The sequence below is a fragment of the Pseudophryne corroboree genome, chromosome 1, assembly GCF_028390025.1.
Source record: "Pseudophryne corroboree isolate aPseCor3 chromosome 1, aPseCor3.hap2, whole genome shotgun sequence".
NCBI lineage: Eukaryota > Metazoa > Chordata > Amphibia > Anura > Myobatrachidae > Pseudophryne > Pseudophryne corroboree.
In genome coordinates this window covers 323,001,870-323,015,250 of record NC_086444.1, presented here as the reverse complement: position 1 = coordinate 323,015,250, position 13,381 = coordinate 323,001,870, and the positions used below count along the sequence as shown (strand labels likewise).

Sequence of the window (13,381 nt, the reverse complement as noted above, 5' to 3'; positions counted from 1 at the left end):
AAGTATAAGAGAGGAGGAGGCTTGTGTACACACTCCATGCATTCCTCCTCCTCTCTGCAACACTGTAGGATCTGTGCATGTGCAGGTCTCTGGAAACATGGGGGATCATTCTGAACTGATCGCACGCTGCAGTTTTTCGCAGCATAGCGATCGGGTCAGAACTGCGCATGTGCCGTTGCTGCAGTGCGCCGGCACATGGCCGCCCATCACTGCGCTACGATCGCCTCTGCCTGATTGACAGGCAGAGGCGGTCGATGGACGGGAGGGGGCAAAACGGCGGTGTTTGGCCGCCGTTTCGTGGGCGCATTCTGGCCAACGCAGGTGTGGCCGAACCGTGTGGGGAGTGGCTCGCAGTGGCTGCATGACGTCACACGCAGCCACTGCGGGCCGGGGAGCGAAGAGTAGCTCCTGGATCACGCGCTAAAGCTGCACTGGCCGCGAGCTACTCTTGAAGTGCAAAGGTATCGCCGCTGTGCGATGCCTTTGTACTTCTGCGAGGGGGTGCCGGCACTGACATGCGGGGCGGACTAGCCCTGTGCTGGGGGTCCCCCCGCATGTCTGAGTTCATGATCGTAGATGTGCTAAATTTGGCACAGCTATGATCAACTCAGAATGACCCCCATGGCGCCCACAATGTTCCTGGTGATGAATCTCTATTGCTCATTCGCAGGTCTCCGAAATCATGGCACCAGCCATGTTCTCAGTGATGACTCTATACTGTGCATGTGTGAATCACCAGTCAAATGGCTATTACGTTATTTTCCAAGTGATTTTTGCCACAGAGGCAGCACCAACGCTGGACTCTGGCGAGGCCAATAATTGAACATGAGTGCAGGGTGTGCGGTGTGGGCCTCCTACAACACACACTGCACCCATTATAGAAACACCTATGAAATAAACTCATTTTGTTTTTATTAGCGATACTGTCAGTAGAGTGCAATGATTATGAAACTATATGAGTGAATTAACTTTTACCATTTCTAACCTCCGAAAGCAAACCAAGGTCTCTACAGAATCATACCGAAATTAACATCAGCTTACCTTCATCTCCTTTTACGATTCTTATTAGCCCTGCTAACTACCATCCCAACAATCACTAAACAAGAAGTACTCTGGCAACTATACACATTCAGGGCCTGATTCAGATTTGTATGCAAATACAATCGTTGTATGTAAGACTAGTTCTATGCACGTGCAGAATGAGTCCTGTGATACTGTTTGTACCCCCCCCCCCCCCCCCCTTTAGCTGCAGAACAATTTACATGCTGAAGTGGGCTATCACACCCATTTCGTAGGCATGCTGAGCTCAGGTTCTGCGTCTGCAGACACAGGCTCCCTGGGCCTAGCTAATAGAATCCGACAGACAATCTGAGTAAGCTTCAGCTTACACAGACTGGCCAAGTGCTGCGACCATTGCAAGCAATGTTCACAAGGGTGAACCGATGCTGTGTCTTCAGACATACAGTAGCTCTTGAATCACAGATGCCACATTTTAATTTTATTTTTTAAGCTATATGCACTACTGCCTCCATGTGGCTCTGCAATACCTTGCAAATCAAAGTCAGGCCCTCATTCACTAGATATTACCATAAGACCCTTTTAGCTATAGCATATATATATATATATATATATATATATATATATCTGTCTGTCTATGTATATATATATATATACAGAGCCGGCCCTAACCAATATGATGCCCTAGGCAAGATTTTGGCTGGTGCCCCCTAGCACCACCGCTAGTTCCGCCTCTGAACCTGCATATCTTTACTAACACCCCTCTCCCATAGCAGTACTTATTTTGGTGTTCCTACCCTCTATATTTTAAATAGGAACAAAAAGGGGTGTGTTTTTGCTGGCATGGGGCATGGCCACACAATAGTACCCCCAATTCAAATTACGCCACACAGTACTGCAACTTTATTCACATTTTATCCTTCGACAGTGTTTCTTATTCACGTTACATCACACAGTAGTACCACTTATAAACATTACTCCTCACATTAGTGCCCCTTATTCACATTACATCACACTGAATTGCTCCTTATTCACATTACACCACACCATATTGTTCTTTATTCACATTAGACCACATAGTAGTGCCCTTTTTATACGTTACACCACACAGTAGAGCACCTTATACACATAATGCCACACATTAGTAATGCATTTATACACATAATCCCACACAGTAATGCCCCTACACATATGACACATATTATTAATGTCCTTCTAAACATAATGTGCATTACACAAATGCCGAACACTATTGCACAACCAACCCACTCACACACACACAGCACTCACATGGCCACTAACACTGTGACCTCTGCCTCTGCTTGGATACAGATGTGTCCTCATAAATCTTGCCTCAATGTGCCATGCAGCAGGAGATGCCTGGCCAGAGTCAGCGGGCAGCTATGCTTTCGTCTGGCACCTTTTTTAATGAAAATGCTTCTAATTGCATTGCTATATGGCTAGGATGCACAAGCAGCTTCTGCTGATTAAAATGATATGTGGCATGCCTATATTCTGTGTGCGAATATGCCTGTATCTGCATCCAAAATGCTACACACAGAATATAGGCATGCCGCATATCATTTTAATCAGCAGAAGCTGCTGGTGCCCCTAGGCATACCAAAGGCCCTAGGCATTTGCCTAGCTTGCCTATGCCTAGGGCCGGCTCTGTATATGTATATGTATATGTATATATATATATATATATTACTCCAACTCCGGCACTCCGCTGACATAAATCACATGCTGCACCCGGTGCCTTCCACATGTAAGCCTGCACAGCTCCACGTAATATATCCCTCCAATGGCGGCACTCAAAGGTTCAAGTAAAAATGACACAAGTCGGCTGTTTTAAGGCAACGTTTCACGCCGTTCAGCGCTTTTATCAAGCCAATTACAAAAGTGATTTACACATACCGGTATTTAAGTGCTCCCATCACCATGCATATAAGCTCCGCCCACTTCCGTATCCAGGTCACCCTACAGACCGGCTCAGGTTGCAGGGCTGTTACCATAGTAACCTAACAAATCACCACAGCTGTGTATTGCATGAATACAAATAGATATACATACATAAGATTAAAAAAACAAACAATGATTAAAAACAACAGGCTGTATATGAGAACCACGAACCGTTATATCTAAGCGACAGCATTATCAAACTATTACTAATTCAGTATCTTAAGCTATAGGAAATATACTAGCATATTCTCAATAGAAGTAACTACATTAAAGGAGCAACACATGTATCGAGGAATTTCATGTCGTGACTTACACTAAAAGTTATAAATGCTACATTGTGAAGAACACTGCTAATCTCATTCAAATAAAAACCTGTAAGCCCAATGTCTCGTTTAGGCCACGAGGAACCAATGTGTCTAAACGCATGATCCATCACACTCACGTTGTAACAATTTTACAGACCTGTCACCCCCTCTAGTAAGTGGCGGCACATGGTCTATAATACGATATCTCAGGGTAGACAAATTATGTTTCGCCTCAGCGAAATGGCGTGCAACAGGTTGTACGCTAGACCCAGAATTCAAAGCTGCACGTATGGCAGCACGATGTTGTGCCATACGTTCACGAAAAGTAACTTCAGTTTTGCCTATATACACCTTCGCACATGGACATGTGATGGCATAGACAACAAAACGGCTAGTACATGTGAGCCGGTGTCTAATGTCAAATTTACGACCCGTGAATGGATGATGAAAACTTGGGCCCGTCTGTAAAAAACCACAAGTGGTGCAATTCGGACACCTGAAACAACCATTTCTAGGTTTGCCCAAAAAACTCCCATATGCGGGTTTATTCATACCTGATATATCATTACATACCAGGTAATCCCTGAGATTCTTGCCTCTTTTTTAACATACCATTAGTGATTTGTGCTGGAGAGCCGGAAGGTTTTTATCAGATTCAACTATTGGCCATAAAGATTTCGCTTTTTTATTAATGACAGAACTCATATGTGTGTAACGATTACTCCACATATGACGATTGGAACAGTTATCCTTTTTCTTAGACACCAATAATAAATCAGGGGATACTGCCATGGCCTTGGTTTTTGCCTTAATCAAATATTAATTCCATAGCCTCTCTTTAAAAAATTTTCAAACATGGAATCTAATTGTTTTTCTCCCATCTCCCTATTGGAGGAAATACGTAATGCTCTTAAAAATTGCGAATAGGGAAGGGCATGCTTCAAGGGCTCTGGGTGGGCACTGGAGGCTAATAACAAGTTATTTCTATCAGTTGGTTTGGTGTACAACGCCGGGCATAGCCTGCCTTCACATTTGGTTAAAGCTACATCAAGAAAATTAACACAATTAGCATCCAATGTATAGGTAAACTTTACTGGGCTGTCACTGGCATTGTAGGTATCCATAAGCGATGTAAATTCGTCAGCTGTACCTTCATCTGTAAATTCGTCAGCTGCATGGTGATGGGAGCACTTAAATACCGGTATGTGTAAATCACTTTTGTAATTGGCTTGATAAAAGCGCTGAACGGCACTGAAACGTTGCCTTAAAACAGCCGACTTGTGTCATTTTTACTTGAACCTTTGAGTGCCGCCATTGGAGGGATATATATATATATATATATATATATATATATATATATAAAATGACACTCACTTTTTCAGTAATTTAGAAAAAGAAAGCCCCCTGAGGAGAACCCTGTTGGTTGAAACAGCTGTTGGGCCACAGCTACCAGATTGTGCTTCACATGGATTTTTCTTTCATAATAAAACTCTTTTCACGGTCATATAAACCATGAGTGCTGATAATTTATTTATTTTTCTAAATTGCTGAAAAAGTCAGTGTCATTATTATTATCTTTTACCCTGCAGCATCGCCTTGCCAAAGGTTTACAATAGCTTTGAGTGCTGTCTTTTACCAGAACTTTATATATATATATATATATATATAGATATATATATATATAGATATATATATATAGATATAAATAAAAATATCTACCGTGCTCAATTCTTTCAAACTAAAGTTCCATCCATAAATCATCCTTCTTAGCCATACCAACACTGGGCACTCTGCTTATTGGGGGCCCACAAGCCATTTTTTTCATTGCAAGAACATGTAGATCCCTATACAATACTATCTTTAAAAAAAAACACAGATGCCATGGCCTGCGCTGTTATAATGACCATCTCCACTGCCAATATAATTTATTGGGTGTACTGCCTTCCTTTACTGGAAAGCTACTTCAAATATCCATGGCATTAAAGCACAATTCCGCCATGCAACTGACTCTTCTTCTTCTTTCCCTTACATGCCATACTCCTGAAGTACAATTAACTATTGCACCCTCTACTGGGTAATTTTGTCTTCCTCCAAACCAAGAATATCACAACTGCCTGCAGAGCAACAGAGAAACCCGTGCCATGCTCTTTGCTGTGGTTGTGACCAAGCTGACTTCTGTAGAGTACATAATATAACATAACATATATACATTACAAGTAGTTTTCTAGGGATCAGTATTAAATACCTACAATCAAAATCCCGATGGTCAAAATCCCGACAACAATTGACCGACAGTCAAAATCCCGACAAGGTCAAAATACTGACAAGGTCAAAATACCAACATTTAAAATATCGACAAGGTAAAAATACTGACATTTAAAATGACGACAGGTCAAAAAGTTGACACAAGCTTTTCATTGTTTTTTGGTGTGTATGTTGACATATGTTGACATGGACACCATATAAGTGTACCACGTCCCCTCACATGGCTTGCTAAGCTCGCCATGCTTCGGGCACACTATTATATTCCCCCTCTAGGTCCACTGGGATGGTAAAGTATGAACAAGTCGGTTTCAATAAAAAAATCATGAAAAACTCATGTCAACTTTTTGACCTGTCGACATTTTAAATGATGGAATTTTGACCTTGTCTGTATTTTAAATGTTGGTATTTTGACTATGTCGGGATTTTAACCTTGTCGGGATTTTGGCTGTCGGTCAATGGTTGTTGGGATTTTGTCCGTCGGGATTTTGATTGTGGGTAAATTGACTGCATCCTGTTTTCTATTACCCATATAAATCTAAGATGACATTTAGAGGTTTATTTACAAAGCAATGCTTCTGATAGTGTTTCTGCTTGATATTTAAAAGGGCAATGCTTTTACTAGCCATGTCTTGCTAGTAAATTAATTTCCCTTTTAAATATTAGGCATAAATGCAATCAAAAGCGCCCATATTTTACAACATGATGCTTCATAAATAAACTCTCCATTCTCTAGAGTTAATGCTGAAGTGATGACGTTTGTAAACATTATTATTATATTAATGTCACTATAGAAATATAAGGGAGGAAGTGTTGTACCTAAAAACTCTATATTCTATACTAGCTGGAGTGCCCGGGATTTTAAGAATGTCTGTTTACAAAAATAAATTTAAATATTAAACACACAGTATAAATAACTTTGTTGATAGCTGAATACCCGTGCTTTGCTACGGGATGAGGATGGTAAATTAGAATCATTGGCCCTCATTCCGAGTTGATCGGTCGCAAGGCGATTTTAGCAGAGTTACACATGCTAAGCCGCCGCCTACTGGGAGTGAATCTTAGCTTCTTAAAATTGCGACCGATGTATTCGCAATATTGCGATTACTAACTACTTAGCAGTTTCAGAGTAGCTTCAGACTTACTCTGCCTGTGCGATCAGTTCAGTGCTTGTCGTTCCTGTTTTGACGTCACAAACACACCCAGCGTTCGCCCAGACACTCCCCCGTTTCCCCGGCCACTCCTGCGTTTTTTCCGGAAACGGTAGCGTTTTTTCCCGCACGCCCATAAAACGGCCTGTTTCCGCCCAGTAACACCCATTTCCTGTCAATCACATTACGATCGCCGGAGCGATGAAAAAGCCGTGAGTAAAAATACTATCTCCATTGTAAAATTACTTGGCGCAGTCGCAGTGCGAATATTGCGCATGCGTACTAAGCGGAATTTCACTGCGATGCGATGAAAAATACAGAGCGATCAACTCGGAATGAGGGCCATAGTTGTTTGTTAATTTACATTGGTTGGAGATCTAGTATATAGGCATATCTTGCTTCCGTGATGCACTTTGTGTAGTGGCCGGACCCCTTTTTGGTCCCCCAAGGGACCCTGCTCTTCCCACTATACAACTCTCAGTCTGTGGCTTCCTGCTGCCTCCATTCCCCTCCTTTCATCATGTCAGTGCCCCTGTGAAATTATCAATTTTTTTTACAGTTTCTTATATAGCGCAGTACATTATGTATCTCCTGATATACTCTGTGCTGCTGGGGGACCGCGCTACTTCCACTATATTACACTCAGTGTGTGGGTTTGTGCTACCTGCAGTCCCCTCCTCACATCATGTCACTGGCCCTGTCACATGCAGTCCTGTCATCACTGAGTTATCATGCATGTCCTGATATAGTGTGTGCTGCTGGCCCACACCTAGGGGTGCTAGTGGTGTGTTACCCCCACAGTGTTTGTTCCCAGAGTGTAAGTCATATATGTAGCAAGTTTGGTGTAAATTGCTCCAGGCATTCCAGAGTTATGCTGCCTGCTGAAAAACTCTGTGCTGCTGCCTAACCCCTAGGGGTGCTAGGGGTGTCTTACCCCCACAGTGTTTTCTCCAGCTTGTAAGTCATGTGTGTACCAAGTCTGTTGTAAATTGGTTCAGACATTCGGGAGTTATGCTGTCTCCTGAAATACTCTGTGCTGCTGTCCAACCCCTAGGGGTGCTGGGGGTGTATAACCCACACAGTGTTTGTTCCCAGATTGTAAGGCATATGTGCACCAATTTTGGAGTACATTGCTCCAGCAATTCCGGAGTTATACTGTCTCCTGATATACTCTGTGCTGCTGTCTCCCCCTAGGGGTGCTAGGGATTTCAAATTGTTTTAGTTGCCTCTGCCGTCTTTTAAAACGCTCGTATGTAAATTTTCACGATCTTCGCTTGTAAACTGTGGATTTGTACAGAAAGACAGAAGGACAAATTTCGCTTTTGTATAGTAGATTGTTTTCTGAGAATCAACAAATTGCAAACTGTGAAACAGAGTAGCAGCGTAATAAGATCGTCTGATTCATTCAGTGCTGCTGCAGCAAGTGTGACAAATACTTCCATCAGAAGTGAAAACTGAATTGTAACAACTTTCTGTACCTGAGTCTGGCAGCACAAGTAGCCATTTTTTTTTTAATTACAGCTGTAACCTAGTTAATAGTATTTCTTTGTTGTCTGTAGGAATATATTTCTTATCCAGCCTAGCGTAAATTAAAATTTAATAGAACATCAGGTTGAAGTAGAATTAGGAAGCAAATGACAGCTGTTTAATTAAAAGCTAAAGCTGATTAGATGGCAGTGCCGAGAAGAATCCTCCAGAGGACGAGTATGAAACTATTGAAGCTGAGGGCAGAGATAATAGCTTTATTTAAATATGAATAAGCTCTATGCAGGGCCAGTGTAAATCTTTGCCACCTCATTGGTTTGGACAAACTCAAAAATACGAATGAGCAACTTGGCAGGACAGCAGATAAGGAATTGAATACCTGCTGTCTGCTTAAACTTCATCTGTGCCTTTATAAACAAGAGTCATTATTTGGATAAAATGTATCACTTGTTAATGGACCTGGCTTTGTAAAAGAAGGTCAATTGAATGTAGGAAGTTTTGTTTATTCTTGCTCAGCTTAAAAACAAAACAAAAAACAAAAGAACAGGAAAAAAAATGTAAATTCCCTTTTATTCACATTCACAGCACATCTGTGCAATTGAAGGATCATACTACACTGCTAATGGAAATCAGTGTATTACCAATTGATAGTCTCCCCTCTTAGATGAGTTGCCTGAGTTTGCAGCTATATCTGTATGTTTTGGCAGATGATTAAGGAGGTAACATATAGTGCTAAATGAGGGCTGGTAGCAGAGCTCAATGAACAAGCTTAATAGATTATTTTAAAATAGGAGTCAATGGGGTTTATTTACTAATATTCGTGTTTTGGCCGTTTTGAAGGGTGTTTGATCTCGAATGGTATCGGGTGCATTTGACTGCAACTTTTTTAATCCTGATACGGTCATTCACTAAGCTGCCGAGTTTTGCACATTCGTTTTTTCCGATGTCGATGTGATTCGTAATATCAGGCAGTGTTTTTCGGGAGTGATGAGTAAAACACTGCCTGACAAAACACAAGGAATCCCGGCCGGATCTGTGAGATCCGTGCAGGGCTTCATTGTGTACCTTAAAAAGTTCATTAAAGTCTTAAAAAAGTTAGAAAAATTGCGTGGGGTCCCCCCTCCTAAGCATAACCAGCCTCGGGCTATTTGCGCCGGTCCTGGTTGAAAAAATATGTTGAAAAAAAAGACAGGGGTTCCCCCATATTTAATCAACCAGCACCGGGCTCTGCGCCTGGTCCTGGTTCCAAAAATACGGGGGACAAAAAGCGTAGGTGTCCCCCGTATTTTTGAAACCAGCACCGGGCTCCACTGGCTGGGGAGATAATGCCACAGCCGGGGGAAACTTTGATATCGGTCCCTGCGCCGTGCCATTAAAACCCCAACTAGTCACCCCTGGCCGGGGAACCCTGGAGGAGTGGGGACCCCTTCAATCAAGGGGTCCCCCCCTCCAGCCACCCAAGGGCCAGGGGTGAAGCCCGAGGCTGTCCCCCCCATCCAAGGGTGGCGGATGGGGGGCTGATAGCCTTGTTTACAAAATGTGAATATTGTTTTTAGTAGCAGTACTACAAGTCCCAGCAAGCCTCCCCCGCAAGCTGGTACTTGGAGAACCACAAGTACCAGCATGCGGTGGAAAACCGGGCCCACTGGTACCTGTAGTACTACTACTAAAAGAATACCCCAAAAAAAACAGGACACACACACCGCGACAGTACAACTTTATTACATACATGCACACCTCCATACACACATACTTACCTATGTTCCCACGAGGCTCGGTCCTCTTCTCCATGTAGAATCCTAGGAGTACCTGTGAAAAAAATTATACTCACATAATCCAGTGTACCTTCTGTTCTTTGTATAATCCACGTACTTGGCAAAATAATAAAACGGAAACCCGACCACGCACTGAAAGGGGCCCCATGTTTACACATGGGACCCCTTTCCCCGACTGCCAGGACCCCCCCTGACTCGTGTCAAAGAGGGTCCCTTCAGCCAATCAGGGAGTGCCATGTCGTGGCACTCTCCTGATTGGCTGTGTGCTCCTGTAGTGTGTCAGGCAGTACACGGCACAGATACAATGTAGCGCCTATGTGCTCCATTGTAGCCAATGGTGGGAACTTTGCGGTCAGCGGTGAGGTTACTTTCGGTCAACCGCTGACCGCAAAGTTCCCACCATTGGCTACAATGGAGCGCATAGGCGCTACATTGTATCTGTGCCGTGTGCTGCCTGACAGACACTACAGGAGCACACAGCCAATTAGGAGAGTGCCACGACGTGGCGCACCCTGATTGGCTGAAGGGACCCTCTTTGACACGAGTCAGGGGGGGTCCTGGCAGTCGGGGAAAGGGGTCCCATGTGTAAACATGGGGCCCCTTTCAGTGCGTGGTCGGGTTTAAATTTTATTATTTTGCCAAGTACGTGGATTATACAAAGAACAGAAGGTACACTGGATTATGTGAGTATAATTTTTTTCACAGGTACCCCTAGGATTCTACATGGAGAAGAGGACCGAGCCTCGTGGGAACATAGGTAAGTATGTGTGTATGTTGGTGTGCATGTATGTAATAAAGTTGTACTGTCACGGTGTGTGTGTCCTTTTTTTGGGGGGTATTTTTTTAGTAGTAGTACTACAGGTACCAGCGGGCCCGGTTTTCCACCGCATGCTGGTACTTGTGGTTTTCCAAGTACCAGCTTGCGGGGAGGCTTGCTGGGACTTGTAGTACTGCTACTAAAAACAATAGTCACATTTTGTAAACAAGGCTATCAGCCCCCCATCCGCCGCCCTTGGATGGGGGGGACAGCCTCGGGCTTCACCCCTGGCCCTTGGATGGCTGGAGGGGGGACCCCTTGATTGAAGGGGTCCCCACTCCTCCAGGGTACCCCGGCCAGGGGTGACTAGTTGGGGTTTTAATGGCACGGCCGCAGGGACCGATATCAAAGTGTCCCCCGGCTGTGGCATTATCTCCCCAGCTAGTGGAGCCCGGTGCTGGTTTCAAAAATACGGGGGACCCCTACGCTTTTTGTCCCCCGTATTTTTGGAACCAGGACCAGGCGCAGAGCCCGGTGCTGGTTGATTAAATATGGGGGAACCCCTGTCATTTTCCCCCCATATTTTTTCAACCAGGACCGGCTCAAAGAGCCCGAGGCTGGTTATGCTTAGGAGGGGGGACCCCACGCAATTTTTTTTTTCAGATTTTACACTAAACAGACCCTTTCCCATAGATAACCATGCACAGATCTCACTGATCCGTGCATGGTTATCCAAACTCGGCTGGAAAAAGCAGGTCTATTTTATTGCTGCTTTTTTTAACGAATCGAAAAAAAAACAGACCCGCACTTGAGCACTCAGAAACTAACACCCAAAGACGAAAGAATAGTGAATGCCCGTATTCTATGAAATAACAGCCGCGTTTGACCGATGGTCTATTCATTCGTATTTCTGAACGTTGTCATTCAAACCATTACGAATAGTCCAAACACTGCCGAGATTGGTGCTTAGTGAATTCCCGGATTGGGACTTAGAAAAAAAACAACAAATCGGACAAACTCGGATTTTTAGTAAATAAATACTGGCCGATGTTTCCACCCTCTAGTTGTCCTCATATCCCTTTTCTTTTGTCAGTATTTTCTTTTTCTCTTTCCTTTTTTTACTTTTTTTGAATAACCATAAGGATTGTTTGAAGTGATCTTTAAAAAGAAACGGATATTCTACTACCTTCAGCAGAAAACTGTCTTTGAATGGTGTATATAACAGTTAAACAACAGGTGAAATTGGAGAATACGTGTAAGTGGATATTACTTTATATTAATAAATGTGTCTATATAAATTGGTGTGTATCTCAGGCTTTTTGTCCTCCTTTATATTTTCTTTTCTTTTTTTTATTTATTATAGCTCATAGATCCTATTTCCATTATGGCTCAAATATTTACTCCCCCGGTGAAGAGAAAAGGAATACTGTTCGTGCAGTGAATTGTACATTAGGAAAGCTTATTACTTTATTTTTATCTGAAAAATGAACAACTAAACCAAGTTAGACCCCCTACCAGAATTCAGACAGGTTAATATTTCATACCAAAATATCAAATATGCTGTTAATTCTGAGCTTTGGGATAATGTAGAAAAAAAAATCAATTTCCTTTTTACACACAAAAGACACAGGATAAATGCCACAATAACAAATACGGTGGCTGTAAAGTTGCAACATTTTGCCATAAAATACACATCTAGGCAGAAATTGAAACTCATTCAAGAAGGGGACATTGTGACGATTTACTAAGAAACAACACAGTAACCAGCTATTGGGTTGAAATATACCTTGTATTTTTCTGCAACACTAAATTATACACTGTAGGTAGTATTACAATTGTAACAGAACTGCATTTATAAGGAACAGTCTGCATATTTGTTACACTATACTTAGGGTAAGGCTATAGGACCTTTGATCATTATCTAGCACAAGCTATAAAATAAAAGTCTTGGTTGCTATGGCAACTTCTACAATTTATATCTCTCGAATGGTTGATATATATTTCCCGCTTAGAAACATAAATCCTGGGACAAAACTTATATTACGTTTTCAATGTCACCAGTAGGGTTGGCAACAGATATCTTGGTGCCCATACACTGTTTTATTGCAACCCCATTCTTAGCAGTTGATACATGGGGGTATATTTACTAAAGCTTCTAAGACTGAAAATTGGTGATGTTGACCATAGCAACCAATAAGATTCTGTATATCATGTTCTAGGATGCAACAGAGAAAAGATAGACAGAATCTGATTGGTTGCTATGAGCATCATCAACACTTTTTATGTTTATTAGCTTTAGTAAATATACCCCAATGGTGGGAATACTATAACACCAAATATAAAAGACACTGTGATGCTGTAATTGTACAGACACAGGAAATCATTCAAGTCCCCAGAGAGAGAGCTATTTGAAGGGAACCCCCCACCCCCACTCCCACCCAGCTTGCACATATGCTGACTGATAGCATGCTTACACAGTAGCACTCCAGAAGTTCTGACATCATCTTATCGGAAGAGTTGCCCCCAAGCAAAATTTCGTGTGAGTATTCATGTGTATGGCATTAATAAACTCAGCTATGCTTGCAATAAGCGGTGGAATATATTGCATAGACTATACATCTAAGATCCAACCCTATGTCACACTGTGCTCCCAGCACACAATATATG

The 13,381-nt window shown here is 42.6% G+C and overlaps 1 protein-coding gene across 1 annotated transcript in view; it reads right to left on the bottom strand.

Moving 5' to 3' along the window:
- TMEM132B (transmembrane protein 132B) overlaps positions 1-13,381 on the bottom strand; it is a 926,737-nt gene that overhangs the window by 212,879 nt on the left and 700,477 nt on the right. The window lies entirely within an intron of this gene.